This window comes from Ochlerotatus camptorhynchus, unplaced genomic scaffold, assembly GCF_037179485.1.
Source record: "Ochlerotatus camptorhynchus isolate MF236.1 unplaced genomic scaffold, CSIRO-AGI_Acam_v1.1 ptg000876l, whole genome shotgun sequence".
NCBI classification, from domain to species: Eukaryota; Metazoa; Arthropoda; class Insecta; order Diptera; family Culicidae; genus Ochlerotatus; species Ochlerotatus camptorhynchus.
In genome coordinates this window covers 121,570-146,313 of record NW_027041333.1, presented here as the reverse complement: position 1 = coordinate 146,313, position 24,744 = coordinate 121,570, and the positions used below count along the sequence as shown (strand labels likewise).

Below are 24,744 nucleotides of genomic sequence, written 5' to 3'. Positions count from 1 at the left end.
AGCAGTCAAGTGGTTGTGGCAAACGCTGATCCATAGCGTATCTCACTCAAAGTCATCAACACACGCGCACAATCCGGCAATATTTGTTTTTGTTTTGTTTTCACTTATGTGCCGACGTGATTGTATTAGTCAAACGTTTCACTCATACAACCCTCGGACGATGCGAGTGGCTCGGCATCACACACACACAACTGTTTGTTTTCGTATTCACGCTTCACGCTTCTGGAACATTCGTTTCCACGGTTGTCGCGACCAAACCGCACTTCATCGCAATGCAAACTAAACGCTCCACAAATTACACTGCACCTTTTACAAGTGTCCTGGTATCCTTTTTCTTCTGACACCATGTAACAGGCATCGGATTTTCAGAAGTAAATACACAAAATAGGCGTCCCGTTAACAAGCACTTTATTCGGTAGTCCGATCTGCTCAACTAGCTACTAACGACTGATACAATGTGTTTCTACTCTATGGAGGCAAGTGATGCCAGTTCTGCCAAATTCAATCTTTTTACACTGAGCAACTGTTCGGTCTTCTAAAATTTTTGATCGCTGCGACTTTCTCTTTCTCTACTTGTCAACCCTGAGGAGTTAATGTAAATCCAAGAAATTTCACCTTTTGGCAACCAAATACACATTTGCTTTCATTTATCTTCACATTGTGGTTAGCCAGCCTAGCGCGCACTGTCGCTAGGTTTGCATCATGTTCAGTTTTTGTTTTTCCAAACACGAGGATGTCATCCAAGTAGTTCTTGCAGCCTTTGCATCCTCCTAATACTTTTTGTTGCAGAATCTCCTGAAATAAGTCTGGAGCATTGCAGAGGCCGAATGGTAGTCTCACACAACGAAACATTCCAAACTCCGTAAAGAAGTTTGTTAGATGTCTCGAATCTTCATCCAACTCAACATGGAAAAATGCGTTTGAAAGGTCGATAGTAGAGAACCAGGTAGCTCCTTCTAGTTCTGCTAAAATCTTTTCCAATGTTGGCATCGAAAAAGGTGTTCGATGGATATACTGATTTGGCCCTCTCAAATCGATCACCAAACGTATGTCCACCGACAAACCGACATGAATGACCATAATAAAAACATTAAAATTTCTGACCAAAGCACACTACTGACATCTGGCTCCGTGTTCGCGGGAAATATTTAGCTAAGCCATGAACCCGCATGCAAAAGTTATGAATTGGTTCGTTTCTGATCTATTCTGGACAAACTATGTTTATCTAGATCAAAAAATCTTATGGTTTTGACAGTTCGGATCACTGCACATTTAAATCGGCCGTTTACGATTTTCTAACATAAGTCAAAATTAAGTGTCATGTCGGTTTGTCGGTGGTATGTCATCCTTCCCCTTTGGCACCACTAACAAGGATGAACAGAAAGAGGAATCCATTCCATCTACCACAGGCTCTATGATATTTGAAGAGATTAATCCTTTAAGTCGTTTCTCAACTATAGGTTTCACAGCCAACGGAACATTCACGAAAACATTTCTGCATGGTGGCTTCGACTTATCATAATAGATATTCACAGGTGGAATGATGAATTTCGGGACGATATCCGTGGAAATCGACGCAATTTCCCCTGCATGCAGTGACTGAAGAATGGTGTTCACACTGTGAGTATTTACTGGGAATTTCAGTCCGAGCATTAAAACGCTGTATCTCGATGCTGTTGCTCTACTCAAAAGAGCACGAAGTTCCTTGACAACATAAAATTTTTCCAACAGTGTTGGCCTATCATCTGTAATGTACAGGTACGCGTGGAATGTAGCAGTCACCTTAATTTCTCCAGCGGAAGCGTACGCTTTTAGTGGTCGATCTGTATAGTACTGTACATTGAACACCTCACTATGACATTTATCGTCTGAGATGATCTGAAGAAACCTATCTTCCGTGAAGGTATTTACCTCGGCTCCAGAATCGATCAAAAAAGGACATTTTAATCCGGCTACTACCGCGATAATAACTCCGTCGTCGCAAGACATAGCATTTGAATATTGATCTAGTATACAGAGGTTAAGTGATAAGCATATTTCTCACATCTAACAGATGACTAATACTTACTCCATTTATGCTTCTAGCATCACTGAATTCTCCAACCATTTCATCAACACCAGCTTCAACGAGGTTGTTAGAGCCATCTCGCTTTGTTTCAGTGCATGTCACATCAACAGTTATTGATTCCGGGTTGGGTTTCTTTGATTTACTTGCAATTGTGGATGACTGACCGCAAGAAGCGATGGTTTGTGTATTATTATTTCTTTCCTGTATTGATACATAATATTTTAATTATCTTTCATTTTTTTTATTTCTTATACATAAGTATCGAATGTCATTGGCAATTTCGTTTCATATCATTGTATAGCTTCTATTTTAAGAAATATGTTAATCTAATGACTTTTATTATTGCAATTATTCAGTAATTCAATGCCTCAACTTTCAAGGTGTAATCACAGACAAACAGACGTAACTCTTTGAAAAACTTGTTCTTGAAAACATAGTATCTCAAAACATATAACTTCAGTAACGACATCTATCTGGCTTCTCGCTGAAAACAAGCTTGCCCGTTAACTCGTAAACAATATTGCATAAAATTTCTATAGAATATATAGAAACGTCAAAGTGATCCGATGCCAGCGCTGCGGCGAGTAGTTCGCGGAACTGATAATATTCAAATCAACCGTTAAATGCATGAACGAAGATACACAATGAAGAGTTACGTCTGTTTGTCTGTGGTTGAATGATTGATATTAATAACTCAAACTTTAATGTTCGTTGTTTAAATTTTAGTGAATGAGATAAAAAACATCACTCATCGGCATTTTCACTTACCCTTTCTTCCTCCTTTGTCTCTTCAACTGACTTCTCAAGAACAGCAATCTTCGTTGATAGGGCTTCCAAAGATTCTTTCGCTGGCCGTTTGTACGTATCTCGAGAACGACACGCCCTTTGGATATGGCCAACGTGTCCGCATTTATTGCAAATCTTATCCTTAACGCAGCACTCGTTTGCCGAATGGTATATGCCACCGCAACGCCAACATTTTTCACCACGCATGGGACGTGATTGGAAGCTTCCACCTTTGAATGCCTGCCTGCTTCTGGGCGCACGCCAATCACCGCTATGAGCTAGGTAATTTCGCTGATGTCCACTTCCACGAGAATCATTTTCCGTAAAACTTTGTTGTCGATTCCAAAACCCGTCAGAGTAAGAGCTAACCGGTGCAACCAACGCTTGATCTGAATATCCGTGTTTCCGCATAACGAACTCCTCATTGAGCCTGATAGCCTCAATCTCACGCACCTTGTCTACCAGGTCTGTGAAGTTACATTTGAGAGCAGTAGTACGAACTTCACGGTTTCTAGCATGTTCCGCAACAGTGGCCACAATTTCTTCAAATTCTTTTCCGCATCGAATTCACAAAGATGTGCGATAGATCCAATTCGAGTAATAAAAGTGAGGTCAGATTCAGTTGGTTTTTGCGTCATAAATGCCAGCCTGCGCCTCATCAACATCACATCTGACCCTGACCCGAAATAGGTCTTTAGACGGTACATTGCGTTCGAAAAAGGGGCTGTGTCTGAATCTGGTGCATCTGCTTGAAGCTTGGAGTTCCTGAATATCTCAAGAAGGCATGGTCCAGCCTTTACCTTGAATACTGATAATTTGGTAGATTCGTCCTCGATTCCTGTCAGCTTCATGGAGTCGGTGAGCAAATCCTTCCACAGCTCAAATGTTTGTCGGTAAATTTCTCGATCATCTGATGCCTTGCATTCAGGAACGTTGATCGACGCAACGGAAAGTTGGTTCATTTATGATAAAAATCTGGATTTTTCAAAACTGTGGATTGAGGCCATATTCCGAGTGCTACAAAACCCATTATCTGCATAAAACTCCACATTAGGGTTATTCTGTGCGTTGCCATTGTCCGTAGAACTGGTACCAGCTTGGAGCTCTTCGTTGACTTGTAGACTGCGATGTAACTCCTTTTCCAACAGGGCACTTTTAGCCTTTTCTTTTTCAAGCTCCCGCATTAAATCTTTAACTTTGCTCAAATTCACTCGGTTTTTGTATTTCTTCACTCAGATTATTGGAAAAGATTTTTTTTCTTTTTCGTTCCTCAAGTGTTATCTATAAACACACAAGAAAAAATACTATTCTTACTTGCACTCTACTCATTACTCATTTATAATAATGATTTTCATTATTTTTCTATTTTTTTTCATTTAGAGACCTGCTTGCTCTAGATTTATCTTACAATAAAGAGACCTACTCGCTCTTTATGGTTTTTTTTTTGTATAGGGACCTACTATATTCTTTCGATGTAGAGACCTACTCGCTCTACATTTATCTTACAATAAAGAGACCTACTCGCTCTTTTTCAATGTAGAGACCTACTCGCTCTACATTTTTCTTACAATAAAGAGACCTACTCGCTCTATATTCTTTCAATGTAGAGACACCCTAATAAAAATTGTATGGTTAATTTGCTTAACGACGTGTTCTGGGTATCATTCAAACCATTTATGAAATAGTTCAATAATTTGGGTTATCATTCGTTTATGGTTATTTTTTATTAGGGCATGCTCGCTCTACATTATATATAAATATATATTTTTTTATAACAGCTATTCCTCCGAAAATTAACTTCTTTAGTGCTGAGATCTACTCACTCAACACATTTTGATTATATTCTTCTTGTTTTCACCCTCCATTGGTGCAGAATCCACTCGCTTCACAGCAATCCCTTTACTCATCTGATTCAATCAGTCCCACCATTTTGGATAACACATAGCAATCCTTCCACTTCAGCCATCCGTTCCACCATTTTGGATAACAAACCTTTTTTCACCCCTTTATGGATATAACGATAACCAACTTCAATTCACACGTATTAACAATCATCACCAATTTCTGGTTTCTGTCGAGTCTGATTAGTAGAAATATTCTACTATTCATACTTACCTGCCGACTGCGTCATGTCGTATTTTCAATTTTTTTTTCTCCTTCTCAAAACCACGACTTTACTTCACAGCGATTATATACAGAATCACATGCTCAAGCTGCTTTCTTGTTCACGTTCTTTTCAATTTCCCCTCTTGGACACCTTTAAAGGCCGGCACACAATAGATACGTTTTCAGGTTTTTTGACAGTTAGCCCATGCATTATCTGTCAAAAAACCCGAAAACGTATCTATTGTGCGCCGGCCTTAAGCCAACTCGGCATCCGGTCAGAGTTTGCGTTTCGATGTTTTGATGCAAGTCCAATAACTGTTGTAAAGCTTCCAGTAGTTTGCGTTCATAAGCACACTGAACATAAAATATAATTATACTTACTGAATTATTTATTTCCTCTTCTGTAAAAGTAACATCATTAAGGTCAACAAATATATTTGTATATACCTTTCACATAAATAAACTAAATAATTTATAATCAATTAGAACTGCTAATCCGAATGCATAATTCGATTATCTTATTATGAATTTCACATTCAGATTGTTGTAACTACGTATACAACCAAAATGTAAGCATAATCTTTAAATTTTTTTGTTAATTCGTTTTACTCATTTTATTTACATTTGACTATAGCTTTGTAAGTTCACATTACAGTGTAGCCTATAAAACAAACGTTGTAGTGTTTCAATCATAGCTGTTCACATCTCTAAACAATGTACACGGTAAGAAAAAAGTACCCAACGGCCAGTTCACTTTTACCTAATTTTGACTAGTTTGTCTCATTTTCTCCTTCTAATGTTGTCAAAAAAGAAGGAGCAAAACCACCCAATAGGGGTAGTAAAGTTTGGGAACCCAACGTTGGGTATAATCATATTTACCTACTGTTGGGTACAACTAACTTACCTTTGGTTAAAAAGCTAGTGGAAAATTCCATACGAACTGCACACAAGTAAATCAAAATTACTTTGACCCGCTTTACCTACTTTTGGGTTCCTGCACTATAGTGCCGAGATGAGTGAAAAGAACTTAATTTTGGGTACTTTTTTCTAACCGTGATGACAACATGTTAGAGTCACGCCAAGAGAAAAACAGTTGAACTCGCATCACGGTTTCCGAAGGATTCCCTTTCTTTTCACTTGGCAACAGAGGACTTCTACATCAACTTTAAATGACTTCTAACGAGAACCAAAAATAACGGCTGTAGTGAATCATAGTATCAGTGATTTTGTCAAATTATCTTATCAAAAAATAGTAGAAATTCTCATTACTGATCAAAACCAAACGTATCCCATGACCATTTAATGCTCGCTGCGTGTTTATGATGATTTCTTCAATTTTATTTTATATTTCATTGCAATACCTTTCGTAGACCTTTCATAGCATCGTTAATGTTTATTTACTTTGCACGATAGGTAGCCGATTTGACAGTTCAATAGGTAGACTTGGCTTCACTCTTGGCGTGACTCATTAATACACCGACTCTACAACATGTGAATAATGTCATGGTGGTAGCTCCAACCTAAGAGGAAGAGGTGACAATTAATTCAAGAGCAAATTTTTATTATGTCGTAAGTAACATTCGCACCGATCCAAGAAAAATAAAGTTTTGTTTTGATGACCGAAAAGTTATTCCTATTTCCAATTAAACACATATAATCTCATAGTGATAGCTTAGCTTAGTCTTAGCTTAGTCTGACTGCACGTATCGATAGTTGCACTCCGTGATTGATCTGAACCAGTGAAATTGTACAAAGAATCAACTGAATGGGGCTTGGGAGTAACCTGCCATTCTCAGTGTACATGTTCCAGTGACTCCTACCTTTAAAGATCAATAACGTCACCGGCCACGTCCTTGCAATCAGGTGGGAGAGGGAAGGAATGTTAGTGTGTGACTTTTGTTGTTTTGGGACCGTGTTTACCTCTGCATCCCACAAAAGTCACAGGAAGGAGGTTTTGTTAGTGGGTTAGGTTCGTTGGATCAGGATTCACCTTGATAAGTGATGCGATCTTTTGTTTTGTGTAGTTATTTATAAGTATTTTCGATTTATGCTCTAAACAGCCGGCTGTCTAGAGATGTAGATCATTATTAGATGTGTGTATACCGATTTAAACCAACAATAAGGATACTGTTGGGGCCCCTCACAAAGTGTGATGATGGTTTATTTTATTTTATCAATGACCAAAATAATTAATTATAAGCGGTTTGAACCGATTTAAACCAACAGCAAGGATGCTGTTGGGGCCACTCACAAAGTGTGATGGTGGTTTACTTGATGGAATATAAAATAATTATTAGAACCGATTTGACCCGATTTAGACCAACGGCAAGGATACTGTTGGGGCCACTCACAAAGTGTGATGGTGGTTTATTTAGTTCGGAAGAAAATGAATATGTATACTTCTTTTTTTTTTATATAATAGAACGAATTTGTACTGATTCAAACCAAAAGCAAGGATTCTATTGGGGCAACTCACGAAGTGCGATGGTGGTTTATACTATAAGGGCATAAAACAAAATCAAGAGCCATTTCGGTTTCCATAGCTTCCTAGACACTCGGCCGCAAAATAATCTTATCCGACGGAAACGTCTCGATCATCGCGCGATTTACCTTATTGATTCAAATTCCGAACAGTGCGTTAAAATCATCCTTTGAAAAACACCTTTTTTACCTAAAATATTGCTGATCCGCTCAGAATGTATTTAAACTCACGACTTATCGTAATATGGACATCCTAAAAGAAAATTTTTCAAAATCCGTCCCATACAAAAACACAAGTGCTCAGAATTTGAGCGTGTTCGTAATATGAATCAGAACGGTACAAACTGTAAAAATACCATTATACAATACATACTGGTATCACGTATGCCCCATTCAAATTCACTCATGCATTTTGGGTTCATTCACACTCTTAGTCATAGAATAAAATTCACGTAAAGTTTCGAAGTGGTTCCGAGAATAAAGATGTCACAGCTCTTCACTTTAACCCGTAACGGTTCTCCCTTGAGGGGAAAAGCATTCCTACACTGTGCGCCGGCCGGCACTCACGCCGGTATGAAAGAAGCAACTAGAGCAAGTTTACTCTCTCACACCATCGCAAAACACGCCCGACCAGGACAGCGCACAGTGCAGTTAGATGAGCTCTTCTACCACTACCACGAAACACAATTTCGGCGCTCACACTTTCCCACTCCAGCAAAGATCGACCGTTTCTAATAAGAATTTCCAGTTGGGAGAAAGGATAGTAAAAATCAAGCACACCAACAAAACAAAACATCACACACTCATAACGAATTTTGTATCTGCCTAATTCACAATATCACAGTATTAGCTACTCGAGAATTTTTGACAATATTTTAGTTTGAAACATGATACTTAGCTGATTCCTTTGCGATTATGTATTTAGTCCAAATACTCCGGGCAGACAACATTCCTCACAGCCAGAGCATAAGCTTCGTCTCACGGTAGAAGTGGCATCAGGAGATATTTTGCTGTCAATACACACACTCACACCCGTTATTATACTGCGATCCACGTATCCGAAGTATAGACAAAAAAAACAATACGGGGGCGAAAATGAACCACTTTTCTGTCAAACGTGAACCAGCTCCTGATTGGCTGATTTCATGTGCGTAAGATAGAGATAGAGATAGATAAAGATAGAGATAGAGGTAGAAATAGAAATAAAAGAGGAAGAAGCCAATTGTCATCTCTTCCTCTTAGGTTCCTACAATAAGTATTTCCCAATTCCCAGGAATTATCAAGATGAGCTATTAGGTTTTGCACCGTCGGGGTTAACCTCAATCTGATGACAGTTTAGTGGTTCTGTTTACGTGGACTTAGCCGATTTTTTCTTGGGTGGATTTTCTCGATAATTTTTCAGACTGCAGTGAGATGTAAACCACATTTCTGCAATGTTCACGAGCATCATCCTTGCAATGCGCTGTTCCTCGACAATTTTTAAGTTAAAATTCGGAAATTTTAGAATTTTTTTTTCGAAAAAACGACTAAGTGCTTGTAAACAGTACCACTGAACTGTCAAAAAGGTTCAGCCGATAGATCAGTGCACGGCCCTAACCTCACTTTTTGCTCCCTATCATTTTGCTTCTGAGTAAAAGAGATAGCAACGAATGGGAGCCAAAACAAACCAGCCAAAACTGTCAAAACTTACGGGTGAGAGAAGAGTGCGGCAAATCTTCGTGAACTGATCAATTAACGCTGAGTTCATTTGTGACGTCACGCTGCAGAACCTAATTAGCTTTTTCTCGATTTATGGGTTGCCAAACACGGCGAAGAAATGGAAATATAATCAAAAGAGTATCAAGCATAAGCGAGCATGTATTAAGTACGTCACGTCGTTTTAGAGAAATTCAACCCCTCCCACCTTTTGTCACGTTTTTCTTATACCTATTACGTTCCCAATAAACAATTTGAGCTGATTAATAAGCTGAATAAACTTTCATAGTGAATCAAAACAAACATAGTGCAGTACTAGAAATTCGACTAGAATGGGATGCGTTAATCGATTTGCTTGGGACCAATAGGCTAGTCAAGTACTGAGCCAATTTAAAATTGTTAGTTTCCACCGGTTGATAAAAGTCTCTCACACTAGTTTTTTCTGATATTTGAGCGTAGGCAGGCATTCATAATTGTGATTATTAAAAATCGGTATAGAATCTAAAAAATCGGTATCCTGATGAGCCTTATCTGTATATCGGTATCAAGTCTAAAAATCGGTACAAATCAAGAGCAAATTTTCATTACGTCGAATGTAACAAAGGTAAACAAAGTCGAGCTATCAGTGTCAATCGATTCTCCTGCTATTACACTATATACTGTCCGAATATAGGATCAAATCCCATTTTTAAATTTATTTACCAGTCAAATTGCTTTTTGACGTAATCACCTTCCGATCAAAATAGTTTTCGATGTTACTTAAGTCACCCAATTTCTATGGATATGCCGTTTGACTTAAGTAACAGCGCTGAGAAACCCGTGAAAAGTGTACGTTCGTCGTTTCGCTTTCTCATTATTAAAGTGAATAAATCGAACTGTTTGTTGCTAAGATGATTTCGGTGGTCCTAAAATGATGAATGGGCTGCACGTAAGGAGACGTAATTGATAATTCTCCCGAATATCCTGGTAAATACACTTTGACTTAAGTAACAATAGGGGCCACCAAACGGCGTATAATAACTTTTGACTCAAAAACCAGTATTTCTTAGCATGAAAGCTAGCGATTTGCCTTTGTATGATTAAAACCCGGCTGAATATGTTAAACATTGCTATCACTATGAGATTATATGTGTTTAATTGGAAATAGGAATAACTTTTCGGTCATCAAAACAAAACTTTATTTTTCTTGGATCGGTGCGAATGTTACTTACGACATAATAAAAATTTGCTCTTGAAATACCCATAAATCGGTATATCTGGCAACGCTGAGTGGAAGGGACGGTCCCGGGTACACTGAACGAATTTGACATTTTCCTGTTATGTGGAAGTCTAATAAATTTGCGCTATAAGATAATCCATTGAAAATGATATGATTGAAAATGTGTCAGGTAAATTCTATATGAATATCTGATACATTTACAATGCTGATAATTTGGTAACTTTTATACGATCGTCATATGATAAATGAAAATCGATCAAATTATAATAATTAACTGAAATGGATTTGAAACCCATAAGCATAAGCTATACTTTTCACCACAATATAATATACGTGTCATAAATCAATCGAAGTAAAGTTTATGTGAAAATAACATGAAATTTACTTCTTCTTTTGACACATATATTTAATCGATTTCTAAAAATAAATTCGAAAAATAAACATCAGGCAGTGGGAGCTTTCACAGTTGTGCCTTTTTTTTTATTGTAGCTGATTTGGGATTCGATCAAGATCTGTTGAGGTGTGATGCTTTCGGTGTCTGTGCTCGATTCCACTGAGCCACGGCTGACTTCAAGATTGAGCTCGTTCAAATAGCATGAAGTAAGAACAGCTCTCCCGACATGGAATGTAGTGCAACTTTATGCTCGTTTTGCTAGAGTGAAGACAAATAGCACTGACAAATTTATGTTCCGTTTCGGTGGTGTGGTTTGTTCAAATCTTTCTTAATGCACCTGTGTGCAATAAATCAACGACTAAATTATATGATTTGATAGAACTGGCTCATGAAGTTCGAATACTACTTAGGGCTGGAATCTGAATTAGCCGTGTAGAAGGCTTACAATTAGAATCATAGCAAAGTAAATATTACAGTAGAATCATCTTTTTTCAATCTCAATACATTCTTTTCTGGAACCAATTATCATATGAAACAATAACAAACAAAGATTATTCAATACAGTAGCATTGTTGTTAGTAGTATTTAGTTCAACTAATCATTTTAATGAGTGTACGTTAACATCGTTGAAAATTGTTTCAATAATTTATAAAGAACAATCATGTAAGATGTATTTTATTGGGAGCGATATTCATCCCAGAAAAAACATGCAAAAACAAATGCTTGCTGTTGGATTTCTTAAAAGGAATTTCTATATGACTATTTAATGATTGGGATAGATCTGTTTACAATCCCGAATAGAAATTGTAATGTAGGAAACATCAGCAGACATCTTCAATACATTAAATTTTAATGTGTATTGCTGTACCCTTAATGTATTCAGACTTCAGTGTGACATCCAAGTACATAAAAATACATTAGCCTCAAACGTTACATCAGAATCAAACGTCTTGACGATGTAAAATTTGACATCAGAATACATCCAATAACAACAGAACCAAACGTTACATTAGAATCAAAGTTCATCACGATGTAATTTGTTGCACGCATAAAACATCAGAATACATCCAATTACAACAGAACCTAACGTTACATTAGAATCAAACTTCATCACGATGTAATTTGTTGCACGCATAAAACATCAGAATACATCCAATTACAACAGAACCTAACGTTACATTAGAATCAAACTTCATCACGATGTAATTTGTTGCACGCATAAAACATCAGAATACATCCAATTACAACAGAACCTAACGTTACATTAGAATCAAAGTTCATCACGATGTAAATTGTTGTCCTTCGGTCCCTCGCCGCATGCAAAGTTTGTTTTGTCCTGAGTCAGCACTACACGGCGAATGAGAACACCCACATTTGAGTTTAGTTCACTCATAAATCGCAAAAAGTACAGGAACTCAGTTTTGAGTTAATTTCCCTTTGTTTTTCCAGGTTTTCCAGGTTTTTCCAGTAATTTTTTTCCGAATATAAGAAAAGTAAAGATTGGATTCTGTGGATTTTCGTCAATCCTAATTTTCCGAAAGATTTTTGAAGTTTTCCACCGGAAAACATGAGGCAAATCTCGAGGCAAATTTACTCATCGCTGCGTTCCTGCACTTTTTGTGATTTTGAGTACACTGTATTCAAATTTGGGTTGATCACATTGACCGTGTACAGTTTTTTTCGCGGTGTGAAAAGATCGAAAAGATCGATTTTTTGGCGAATTAGTCCGGGAAAGTGCCGAAAATGTGTCCGTCGCGAGTTTTGGTGGCGATTCGGTGTCCGACGTTGCGGCAAATCCTTTGGTTTGTTTTTTTCCGTCGATCTTGTTTTCCGTGCTTCACGATGCGAATACGCATCCCAATGGGGATTCCGTAGACGGATCCCGATGGGGAAACCGAATACGGATCCCGATGGGGAAACCGAATACGAATCCCAATGGGGAAACCGAATACGGATCCCGATGGGGAAACCGAATACCGATCCCGATAGGGAAACCGAATACGGATCCCGATGGGGAAACCGAATACGGGTCCCAATGGGGAAACCGAATACGCATCCCAATGGGGATTCCGTAGACGGATCCCGATGGGGAAACCGAATACGGATCCCGATGGGGAAACCGAATACGGATCCCGATGGGGAAACCGAATACGCATCCCGATGGGGATTCCGTAGACGGATCCCGATGGGGAAACCGAATACGGATCCCGATGGGGAAACCGAATACGCATCCCGATACGGATCCCGATAGGGAAACCGAATACGGATCCCGATGGGGAAACCGAGTACGGGTCCCAATGGGGAAACCGAATACGGATCCCGATGGGGAAACCGAATACGGATCCCGATGGGGAAACCGAATACGGATCCCGATGGGGAAACCGAATACGGATCCCGATGGGGAAACCGAATACGGATCCCGATGGGGAAACCGAATACGGGACCCAATGGGGAAACCGAATATGCATCCCAATGGGGATTCCGTAGACGGATCCCGATGGGGATTTCGTAGACGGATCCCGATGGGGAAACCGAATACGAATCCCGATGGGGAAACCGAATACGGATCCCGATGGGGAAACCGAATACGGATCCCGATGGGGAAACTGAATACGGGTCCCAATGGGGAAACCGAATACGGATCCCGATGGGGAAACTGAATACGGGTCCCAATGGGGAAACCGAATACGGATCCCGATGGGGAAGCCGAATACGGATCCCGATGGGGATTTCGTAGACGGATCCCGATGGGGAAACCGAATACGGATCCCGATGGGGAAACCGAATACGGATCCCGATGGGGAAACCGAATACGGGTCCCAATGGGGAAACCGAATACGGATCCCGATGGGGAAACCGAATACGGATCCCGATGGGGAAACCGAATACGGATCCCGGTGGGGAAACCGAATACGGTTCCCGATGGGGATTCCGTAGACGGATCCCGATGGGGATTCCGTAGACGGATCCCGATGGGGAAACCGAATACGGATCCCGATGGGGAAACCGAATACGGATCCCGATGGGGAAACCGAATACGGGTCCCAATGGGGAAACCGAATACGGATCCCGATGGGGAAACCGAATACGGATCCCGATGGGGAAACCGAATACGGATCCCGATGGGGAAACCGAATACGGGACCCAATGGGGAAACCGAATATGCATCCCGATGGGGATTCCGTAGACGGATCCCGATGGGGATTTCGTAGACGGATCCCGATGGGGAAACCGAATACGAATCCCGGTGGGGAAACCGAATACGGATCCCGATGGGGAAACCGAATACGGATCCCGATGGGGATTTCGTAGACGGATCCCGATGGGGAAACCGAATACGAATCCCGGTGGGGAAACCGAATACGGATCCCGATGGGGAAACCGAATACGGATCCCGATGGGGAAACCGAATACGAATCCCGATGGGGAAACCGAATACGGATCCCGATGGGGAAACCGAATACGGGTCCCAATGGGGAAACCGAATACGCATCCCAATGGGGATTCCGTAGACGGATCCCGATGGGGAAACCGAATACGGATCCCGATGGGGAAACCGAATACGGATCCCGATGGGGAAACCGAATACGGATCCCGATGGGGAAACCGAATACGCATCCCGATGGGGATTCCGTAGACGGATCCCGATGAGGATTTCGTAGACGGATTCCGATGGGGAAACCGAATACGTATCCCGATGGGGAAACCGAATACGAATCCCGATGGGGAAACCGAATACGGATCCCGATGGGGAAACCGAATACGGATCCCGATAGGGAAACCGAATACGGATCCCGATAACTCAAATCTTCTAAATATTAATTTCTTTAAATTAAATCAAGAATTTTATTATTCTCTTCCGCAATCGTGGGGATGGGAGTGATAGGGCTGCAGATAGCAGTGGTGGGGGACTTGGTGACTAATCCGATGAAACTGTTACTTCTTGAAGCTACTCTTTTTTGTATTTCTTTCATTCTCTTTTCGCACTTTGCATATGACACCATCTATGTACATTGATATCTACATATCTACATTGATCCTACATTGATTCAATGATGTGTGGAGAGCTCATTCCGAATGATCAGTGGACCAGCCTCATCCCAGATGACCATGGCAATGCAAGAAAATTTGTTTTCATTGAAGGAAGTATCACAACACAGGTAATTGCTATTAAATATTTTTGCAAACAATGACAGATTGTGAACATGACGATCCAGTTATGCTGTAGTGAGTTGGCTTTGGTAATACCTTAACCTATTATCGTCCTTGAGAGCTCAATTTTGGCATGTGGATACATTGTGTTTTAGAGCAACTATTGGCCAAATTTGAGTGCTCTAGGACTTTGTTTACCCCCCGGACGATAATAGGTTAAGGTTTTGCCGAAGCCAACATATCCCCTATCTAATAACTATTTCTTCGAACTTTTAGGCAGTTTGGATAATAATTTGGCAAACGTATAAGATACTTACTTTACTTTTGCTGGTCCGACGTCCCTCAAGATTTGACCTGTATAACAAAGTTGCGCCAACTAACTCGGTCCCTGACTGCTTGTCTCCAATTTCTCGAGCATCCCACACTTCCTACATCTTGCTCCACTTGGTCTAACCACCTAGCACGCTGTACTTTTCTGCGTCTTGTACCGGCCGGATTTGAGGAAAACACCATTTTTGCGGGATTGTTGTCTGGCATTCCTAAGCACGCGTCGTTCGAAAACTCCCAGTGTTCCTCGAGCATTGTACATTGTCATATTTTTCATGCACAATAATTTTGTTTATTATATGTTTGCAGTTCGTCAATTAGGTAGAAGACTGGTAGCCCAAAACTTTCCGCATTTGTGGATCATCCCGATCCACGTCCAAAGTGTCATGCATTATTGACAAATTGGCGCAGCGGGTCGATTTAAAGGGAGATCTGGAGGCGCAGCGATCTTATTGTCATGATTGTGTGGTAGTTCACTCAAAAATGCTATAACAATCGCCAAGCTCGCTGTAATGTCACCAAGTGCCTCGTCACCCACGAATAGGCGCCTATGTCAGTGGTCTAACAACTCTTAGCGCGCTAATGGCATAGTTCCCCTGCCGCATAGAGAGTTGCCACAATGATATTAGGTTAGCTAAGGTCAGTTAACTGACTGGTGGGAAACGGGAGCTTAAGCAATGGCTATTCTGTATGCATTTAAGAGATAGTCTACCAGAATGGATGATTTTTTTTTGTACTATTTTATGTTTTCTGATGGTTTTGGTTATGCAAAACATGAGAATTAACTTTTCCAATGCTTTCAATTGTACAAAACATTAGAGCTAGAAACATGATCTTGTAAACACTACACACCATAACTGGAAGTTTGCTAAAAAAAAAATGCTACAACAATCGTCAAGCTCGCTGTAATGTCACCAAGTGCCTCGTCACCTACAAATTGGCGCCTATGTCAGTGGTCTAATAACTCTTAGCGCGCTAATGGCATAGTTCCCCTGCCGCATAGAGAGTTGCCGCAATGATATTTGGTTAGCTAAGGTCAGTTATCTGACTGGTGGGAAACGGGAGCTTCAGCATTGACTATTATGTACGCATTTTTATGATGTTAGCTAACAACAATGGTGTGTAGTGTTTACACGATCATGTTTCTAATTCTAATGTGTTGTAAATATAATTGAAAGCATTTGAAAAGTAAGATTCTAGTGTTTTGTATATCTAAAAACATTAGTAAACATCTACATTTGAAAACATTCAAACAACGTTTACTTTAAACGTTTTGTACATCTGAAAACATCAGAGAACAACAAACACGAAGTACAATTGAAAACATCCGAACAACGTTTAGTTCTAACGTTGTGTACATCCGAAAACATCCAAAAAACGTTTGGTTCTAGCATCGGGAAACATCTACGTTAGAAAACATCAGAATACATTTACATATAAAAACATCCGAACAACGTTTAGTTCTAACGTTTTTTACATCCGAAAACAACCGAAAAACGTTTGATTCTAACATCAGGAAACATCTACATTAGAAAACATCAGAATACATTTACATATAAAAACATCCGAACAACGTTTAGTTCTAACGTTATGTACATCCGAAAACATCCAAAAACGTTTGGTTCTAACATCAGGAAACATCTACATTAGAAAACATCAGGAAACGTTTACATTTAAAAACATCCGAACAACGTTTAGTTCTAACGTTTTTTACATCTGAAAACATCCTTAAAACGTTTGGTTCTAATGTCAATAGATTAAAATTTTTGACGTCAGACCGACATTAGAATGGCAAAATTTTGTTCCGAAATTTCTGATGTATACACCATGTTACGTTGCTTAAATACAACTAAATCATAATGTTTTCTAATGTTTGACATCAGGCATACATTTGATTTCGATGCTGATGTAGACAGCAAAATCAAACGTTGGGCTAATGTAAATTTCTATTCGGGATCTTTAAACGTCAAAAATCAAAGCAAGCTATTACAATGAGATATACATGTTTTCCTATACTGCAAAGTTAAATGACAGTCCAATAGTTTCTACATGTCTATTTACACGCGACATATCAACAAACGTCAAAAATCAGTAAAAGCAACTCCAATAAAATATACATGATTATCTTATAAGATATGTATTTTAGTGAGCAATATTCATCATGAAAACAGGTATATTTTACTGAATTTTCTCATAGTGCAAACGTATATGATTTTCCATTAGTTTCTAGATGTCTGTTCCCACCCATGACATATCAACAGTTTTTCACCATGAAATATATCAGACAATATTCATATACTTCATACCTTCGCTAACCACGTTCGAAGCAAAGTATTATCAAGTACTAAGTATGTGAAATTACGATAGAAATCATTCCATATCGCAGTCATAGTTTTTAAGTGATAATCCAATGGAATCTATCAATCATCACATAGAATGAATAAATCTGCTGACATTGCTATGTTATTAAGATGGATCCAATAAACGGTACATGTCGATTTGTTTCAGTGTAGAAATACTCAGAGGGAGAGATAAGCGGAAGGAATGTTTTGAGCCAAATGAACTGTCAAAATCTGAGCCAGTCGAACATTCCCATTAGATTTTTTGCGAGGATTTCTTATTCTTACTAGATTAATTTAGAGAGTATTGCAATCCAACAGAAATTCAATCACCTTTATGTATCGTGTGCTTCTCAAATTCAACTAGTTTTTTGAATAAAAAAACAATAATAGTAACTCTATTGATTAATTGATCTTAGTTGGTTAAGTAATAGCACCAAGAAATGTGCAAAATATTGCCATGCACTCAATTATTATTTTGCACGTAAATCGAATCAAAAGTAAAAGTCATGTGAAATGCTAGTTTCTAGCTTGGGTTGCAAGATTATTTAGGTACAAATCCCTACTGCCGAATTGTATTTTGTTTTCTCCGCCCATCTCTCCCTCTGAGTATTTCCCGGGACAGTCAACCATACATTGAAATCGAGACCAACCTTTTTGACGTTTAATCGTCAACCAACCGAATTGCCGGCGAAAAAGTGACGTCATTTGACATTGCGCGCCTGAAAAATGATCGCTCGCCCTTCGTCCGTGATGCGGACGAAGGGCGGACCGCTCCGCTAGAGCACCCACATACAGCGGGCGAGTCGCCCACGGCTCGCCCCTGGACCGCTTGGTGGACGGGGCGGACTTGGGCGACTCGAATTTCGTGGCGCCACTTGATCCAAATTTGGTCGCCCCCGGCGCGCCGGCGCGCCTGAGGCGAAAACGATACCTGTCAAAAAACTGATAGTTTCGGCCATTTTGTCCGCCCACAAGCGCCCCGGTTGTTCACCACCATTTTTTTTTCAATGGGTTTTAATTTAATAAAAATAAAAACAGTGTAATAAGCATGAACATGACTTCATCAATAAACTTTATTTTTCATTTTCTTATAACTAACATATTTGTTTTTTTTTTAGATCTTACAATAGGTTACAATAATATCTTACAAGCTAAGTCAACCGCATCATGTGACAAATCAAATTACATGAGAACTCCAATCTAGTTCCAAGAACCGCTTTGGCCACATCGAGACACATTCCGGGTGTCTCGGGGGATGCAATCAGCATCTGATTAGGGTCAAACCCACCATGTGACACATCAAATTACATGAGAATTCAATTTCTGATTCAATAGAAGTCAAATTTAGTTCCTAGAACCGCTTTGGCCAGATCCGGACATATTACGGGTGTCCCGGGGGAAGAGGCCAACATCTGATTAGGGTCAAACCCATGATGCGACACATCAAATTACATGAAAATTCTATGACTGGTTCAATGGAACTCAAATTTAGTTCCAAGAACCGCTTCGACCAGATCCGGACATATTACGGGTGTCCCGAGGGAAGAAGCCAACATCTGATTAGGGTCAAACCGATCATGCGACACATCAAATTACATGAGAATTCAATGACCTGTGCAATGGAACTCAAATTTAGTTCCAAGAACCACTTTGGCCACATCCGGACATATTCCGAGTGTCCCGGGGGAAGAAGCCAACATCTGATTAGGGTTAAAACCCACCATGCGACAGATCAAATTACATAAGAATTCTATGACTTGTTAAATGGAACTCAAATTTAGTTCCAAGAACCACTTTGGCCACATCCGGACATATTCCGGGTGCCCAGGGGGAAGAAGCCAACATCTGATTATGATCAAACCCATCATGCGACACATCAAATTACATGAGAATTCAATCACTAGTTTAAAGGAACTCAAACTTAGTTCCTACAACCACTTTGACCACATCCGCCTAGGGTTCGGAAAATCGATATCTGACGCATTTCGAAACCAAAGATGGCAGCTTCCGGTTTCCGAAAAAGTGGGATATACTGTCAAATATCGGTTAATATGGGTATTTATGCAAGCAGGATGACTTCTAGAAGCCGAAAAGCATTATCCGACGCCATTTTAAAATCAAAGATGGCGGCTTCCGCTTTCAGAAAAAGGGAAATGCTATCAAAAACCAATCAATCTGGGTAGTTTTGGAATCGGGGTAACGTCTAGAGATTGGAAATCGATATCCGATGCCATTTTAAAATAAAAAATGGCGGCTTCCGATATCAGAAAAAGCGAAAAATACTTTCAAATATCCATATACATTGATATTTTTCTAATCGGGGTTATGTATAGACATCAGAAATCGATATCCGACGCCAATTTGAAATCAAATATGGCGACTCCCGGATTAAGAAAAATAGGGAAATACATCCCGGCGGCGCCGACTGGTATTTAACCCAGGCCTGCTGGGGTGAGAGGCAATCACGCTTACCACTACACCACCGGTGCCGCTGGAAATACTATCAAATAGCCACAAATCTGGATATTTTTGTAATCGGGGTAACGTCTAGAAATCTGAAATAGATATCCGACGCCATTTTGAAATCCTAAATGGCCGCTGCTGGTTAAAGAAATGTGGGAAATACTTTATTATAAGTATTTTTAGAATCAGGGTTTTGTCTAGAGACCGAAAATCGATAACGCCATTTTGAAATCAAAGATGGTGGCTTCCGATTACAGAAAAGTAGAAAATTCTGTCAAATACCCATCAATATACACGGATACGAATTTTGTTCATTTAAATCAAAATTTTTAATGTTTATACTCTAAACATATGAATTCAGTGCTAACATTTGAAAACGGCACAAAAGCCATTTGTAAACAAATGGTTTGTGGGCCCTTTACTCACTACTTGAAGTACACCCACGCGACACAACAGCAACATCGAGTAGGGGAAATTTTCCCCTTCCTGACGATGCTGTTGTTTTGCGTGGGCGTTCTTCGGGTAGCGAGTAAAGGGCCCACAAACCATTTGTTTACAAATGGCTTTTGCGCCGTTTTCAAATGTTAGCACTGAATTATTCAAAGTAAATTGAAAGGATGTTTAAATCTAAAATATTTATGTTTGAATTAAATTCAAAAGCATGTTTATTTTAACATTATGGAAATATCAGTTGTATTTGACAGTATCTGTCACCGAAGTGTTTGTGTTTGACTGACAATGATCGGTTACGTGGCGAATACGAATAAGAATGGAATCATTGGCGGTGATAAAGGCGCAGAAGACCAAACAAAAAACGATAGTTTTTTTTTTTTTTTTTTTCTTTATTTGAGAGATTTTTAGCCATAGGCTAGTTCATCTCTTAAAAACGATAGTTATTCGTTGGCCATTTTGCAGAATCTGGTAGTGGCCAATGAGATCAAGAGCTGGACGGAGCGACACTGGAGCTGGTGAACACAGAACATTCGTTGTTACCGTTGAGACTGTTGTGGTCCTTGGATAAAAGGCTGATCCCTGCATACGGATGTGATTGCATCCGGATCATGTGACGGCGATACCAACAATCAATACGAAACTAACGATTTTAAATTGGTTCACCACTTTAGTAGCCTATTGGTCCCAAGCAAACGAATAACGTACCCTATTCTAGTCGAAATTCTAGTACTACGCAATGTTTGTTTTGATTCGCTATGAAAGTTTGACAGATAAAATGAGGGGTTATTGGTTTTCCTATGTTTCGAGGGGTGAATCGATTAGCTTGGGACCGAAGAGAGTACCAGAGCTGTGCCAAAAAGTTGAGCACGTTTCTACGGGACCTTCTAGTCTTATGGCGGTAAGCTCCAACTCGGATTAACTTTTAATACCGTCCCTGTTTGAATGATCTGCAAAGTGTTTGCATAACATCGTGTTGAATAACTGTGATGTCGACATCAAAGCAGCTGGATATTCTTGATCGGGATTTAATCCGAGGATAATACCGATTGGAGCTTACCGCCATTAGAGTTACCTCTATGGCGATACTGCGAATAAAAGCGCACGATTGGTGATTTAACCTAATCGCGCACTTTTATTTATTTCATCGCACATACGAAAATAATTTATATTAATAAATAGAAAATCATGCTAAATATTAAATACGTGTAAAATAAACTTCAAAATCACGTTTAAAATATAAATTTTTATTTTTGATTACAAAGCAAAAATATTCACGTTCATTTTCAACACGAATGTTTTTAAAATAAACGTAGCATGACTTTTATTTTAAACATTGATGTCACATGACTTTAAACATATAATACGTTTGAAATAAATCTAATTTATTTTTGTGGCCAGAACAAACTGAGTTTACGTTTATATTTACCTCAAATATTTTTATTTCGATAATATTTTTTCTGCGTGTAGGAGTGACGTTTAGAGGCCAGAAATTCAAGTTTGTGGCTTCCGGTTTAAGAAAAAGTATCAAATACCCATCATCCATCTATTCTAATGTTGTTTTGACTTCAAGAATTTCAATCGTTTGACATTAGAACCAAACGTTTTTGGGATGTTTTTAGATGTACAAACACCCAAGGCTGAAAATCTCTCTAATAAAGCAAAAAAAAAAAAAAAAAGATGTACAACAAAACTTTTTTTGGCTGTTTTCAATTGTACCTAGAGCCTGTTGTTCTCTGATGTTTTTAAAAGTACTAAACGTTAGAACTAAACGTTGTTCAGATGTTTTCAAATACGGATGCTTTTTAATGTTTCCAGTTGTACAAAATATTAGAATCAATTAATTTTCGGATGCTTTCATGATAGTCAATGCTAAAGCTCCCGTTCCCCACCTACTAACCGTAACTGACCTAAGCTAACCTAATATCATTGCAGCAACTCTCTATGCGGCGTTGGAACCATGCCATCAGCGCGCTAAGAGTTATTAGACTACTGACATAGGCGCCAATTCGTGGATGACGAGGCACTAGGTGACGTTACAGTGAGCTTGACGATTGTTGTAGCCTTTTTGAACGAACTACCAGACAATGATGCGCAGTGTTTACATGATCAAGTTTTCAACTCTACTACAATCTACAATCAACTGGAAATCGATATCCGACGCCATTTTTAATTCAAATATGGCCTCTTCCTGTTACAGAAAAAGTGGGATATATTGTCATATACCCATCGATATGGGTATTTTTGGAATCGGGGTGGCGTGTACAGATAGGAAATCGATATCCGACGCTATTTTGAAATCCAAGGTGTAGGATTCCTGTTTCATAAAAAGTGGGAAATACTGTCAAATATCCAGGTGTTTTCAAATGGAGATGCTTCCTGATGTTGTCAAATGTGCAAGACATTAAAACAAAATGATTTTCGGGTGTTTTCAATTGTACTAAGAACTTATTGTTTTCGGATGTTTTCAAATGTGCAAAACATTAGAATCTAACTTTTTCAAATGCTTTCAACCATACAACACATTAGAATTACAAACATGATTTTGTAAACAGTACACACCATTGTTGTGAGATAACGTTATAGAAATGCATACATAATAGTCATTTCTAAGCTCCCGTTCCCCACCAGTCAGTTAACTGACCTTAGCTAACCTAATATCATTGTAGCAACTCTCTATGCGGCATTGGAACCATGCCATCAGCGCGCTAAGAGCTATTAGACTGCTGACATAGGCGCCAATTCGTGGATGACGAGGCACTAGGTGACGTTACAGCGAGCTTGACGATTGTTGTATCATTTTCGAATGAACTACCAGACAATGATGCCTAGCGTTTACATGATCATGTTTCCAAATCTACAGGGCCACCCACATTAGATCCGGATCTGACGCGATGCAGTAAAGTACAGCTAAATATATTGTTTAACTATCAAATATACGTCAACGCAACGCAAGCAGATCTAATGTGGATAACCCATAAGACCTGTGTCAGAGTGAAAACTGGTGGCTGCGTGAAATTTTAATAAATTGCAAACTTTATCAATACACAAATGCTCCGTCCGTGTGTCGAACCACAAACGAAACTCGTCAGTTGGTGGTGATTGATGACTTCCTTGGTTGCCTTGGTGGTGTCATTCCTTCCTTCGAAAAGAAGCACAGCCGTGAGTTCTGGCCCTTCAGTTGATGAGTCCAGATCTAGGTGTTAATGGTTGCCACTCGGTTGCAGAACATAGAGCGATAGAAAATAAACAAGAAAATAAATCCTTTAAATTTGTGGTGTTGAGTACTTGGCACTGATGAAGTCTGCAAGTAGTAGACTAAATACGCGTATCTATCAAAAGATAAGCAATTACAACGGAATTTAAAGGAAATAAACCAACACACTCAAAGCTCTTCATAAGAAAATAAAACCGAATTGAAGATTTATCCAAGGATTTTGCAGTAAATATTTAGATGAGCGGTTGAAAAAGGGGAAATAAGTAAAGAACAGCTTTTAAAGTCTATTTAGCTAAGACTAGAGAATGCTAGAGAAACTGTGAAAGACTATCAAAGCAAACTATGCACTTAGATCCAATTTTTTTTCAGAAAACTTGTCAATACGTATAGTTTGAACCGATAACATCTTGCAGAAATTGTTGTCTTTGAAATGTCTAAGAGCCAGGTAAAGGGCCGAACACAATGACACCGGGACAGCGGCATTGCGGTACAGCGGCATTGCGGTACAGCGGTAAATGTACATTTTCAGGGAAGTTCGAAGAACTGCTAGACTGCAGAACTGCAGAACTGTTCTATAAACATCAGAAAAATGCGGGATTTAATTTAATTTAAGTTAATAATTATTCTGAAGACCTACAACTGAACAGAAATTCAAACAATATCCTTTTGATATTCTTTGAATAGGTCAAATTGATCAGGTATTGTTCTGAGAACCTACAACTAATCAATAAATCAATTGAAACTTCTCGGATATTACAAGAGATCAAAATAAGCAAGAATTGTTTTGAAGGCCTACAACTGATCAGAAATTCAAAAAAGTAGTTTCGAAAATATTCGAAGTGATTAGAAATTAAAATCTTGAGATATTCTTCGAAGAGGTCAAGTTGATCAGGAATTATACTGAGGACCAACATCTGATCAAAAATTGAATTGAAGTCGTTTGAAAATTTCTTCAGAACGCAGAATAATCAGACATTGTTTTGAAGACCTTACTACACCAAAGGTTGTAGATCTTCAGAGAAATTAGCAGAACTTCAGGGAAGT

At 39.2% G+C, this 24,744-nt stretch overlaps 1 pseudogene; it reads right to left on the bottom strand.

Annotated features, from left to right (window-relative positions):
* Window positions 1-2,812: 2,812 nt before the first annotated feature.
* LOC135715363 (uncharacterized) lies at window positions 2,813-4,015 on the bottom strand (annotated as a pseudogene).
* Window positions 4,016-24,744: the final 20,729 nt, after the last annotated feature.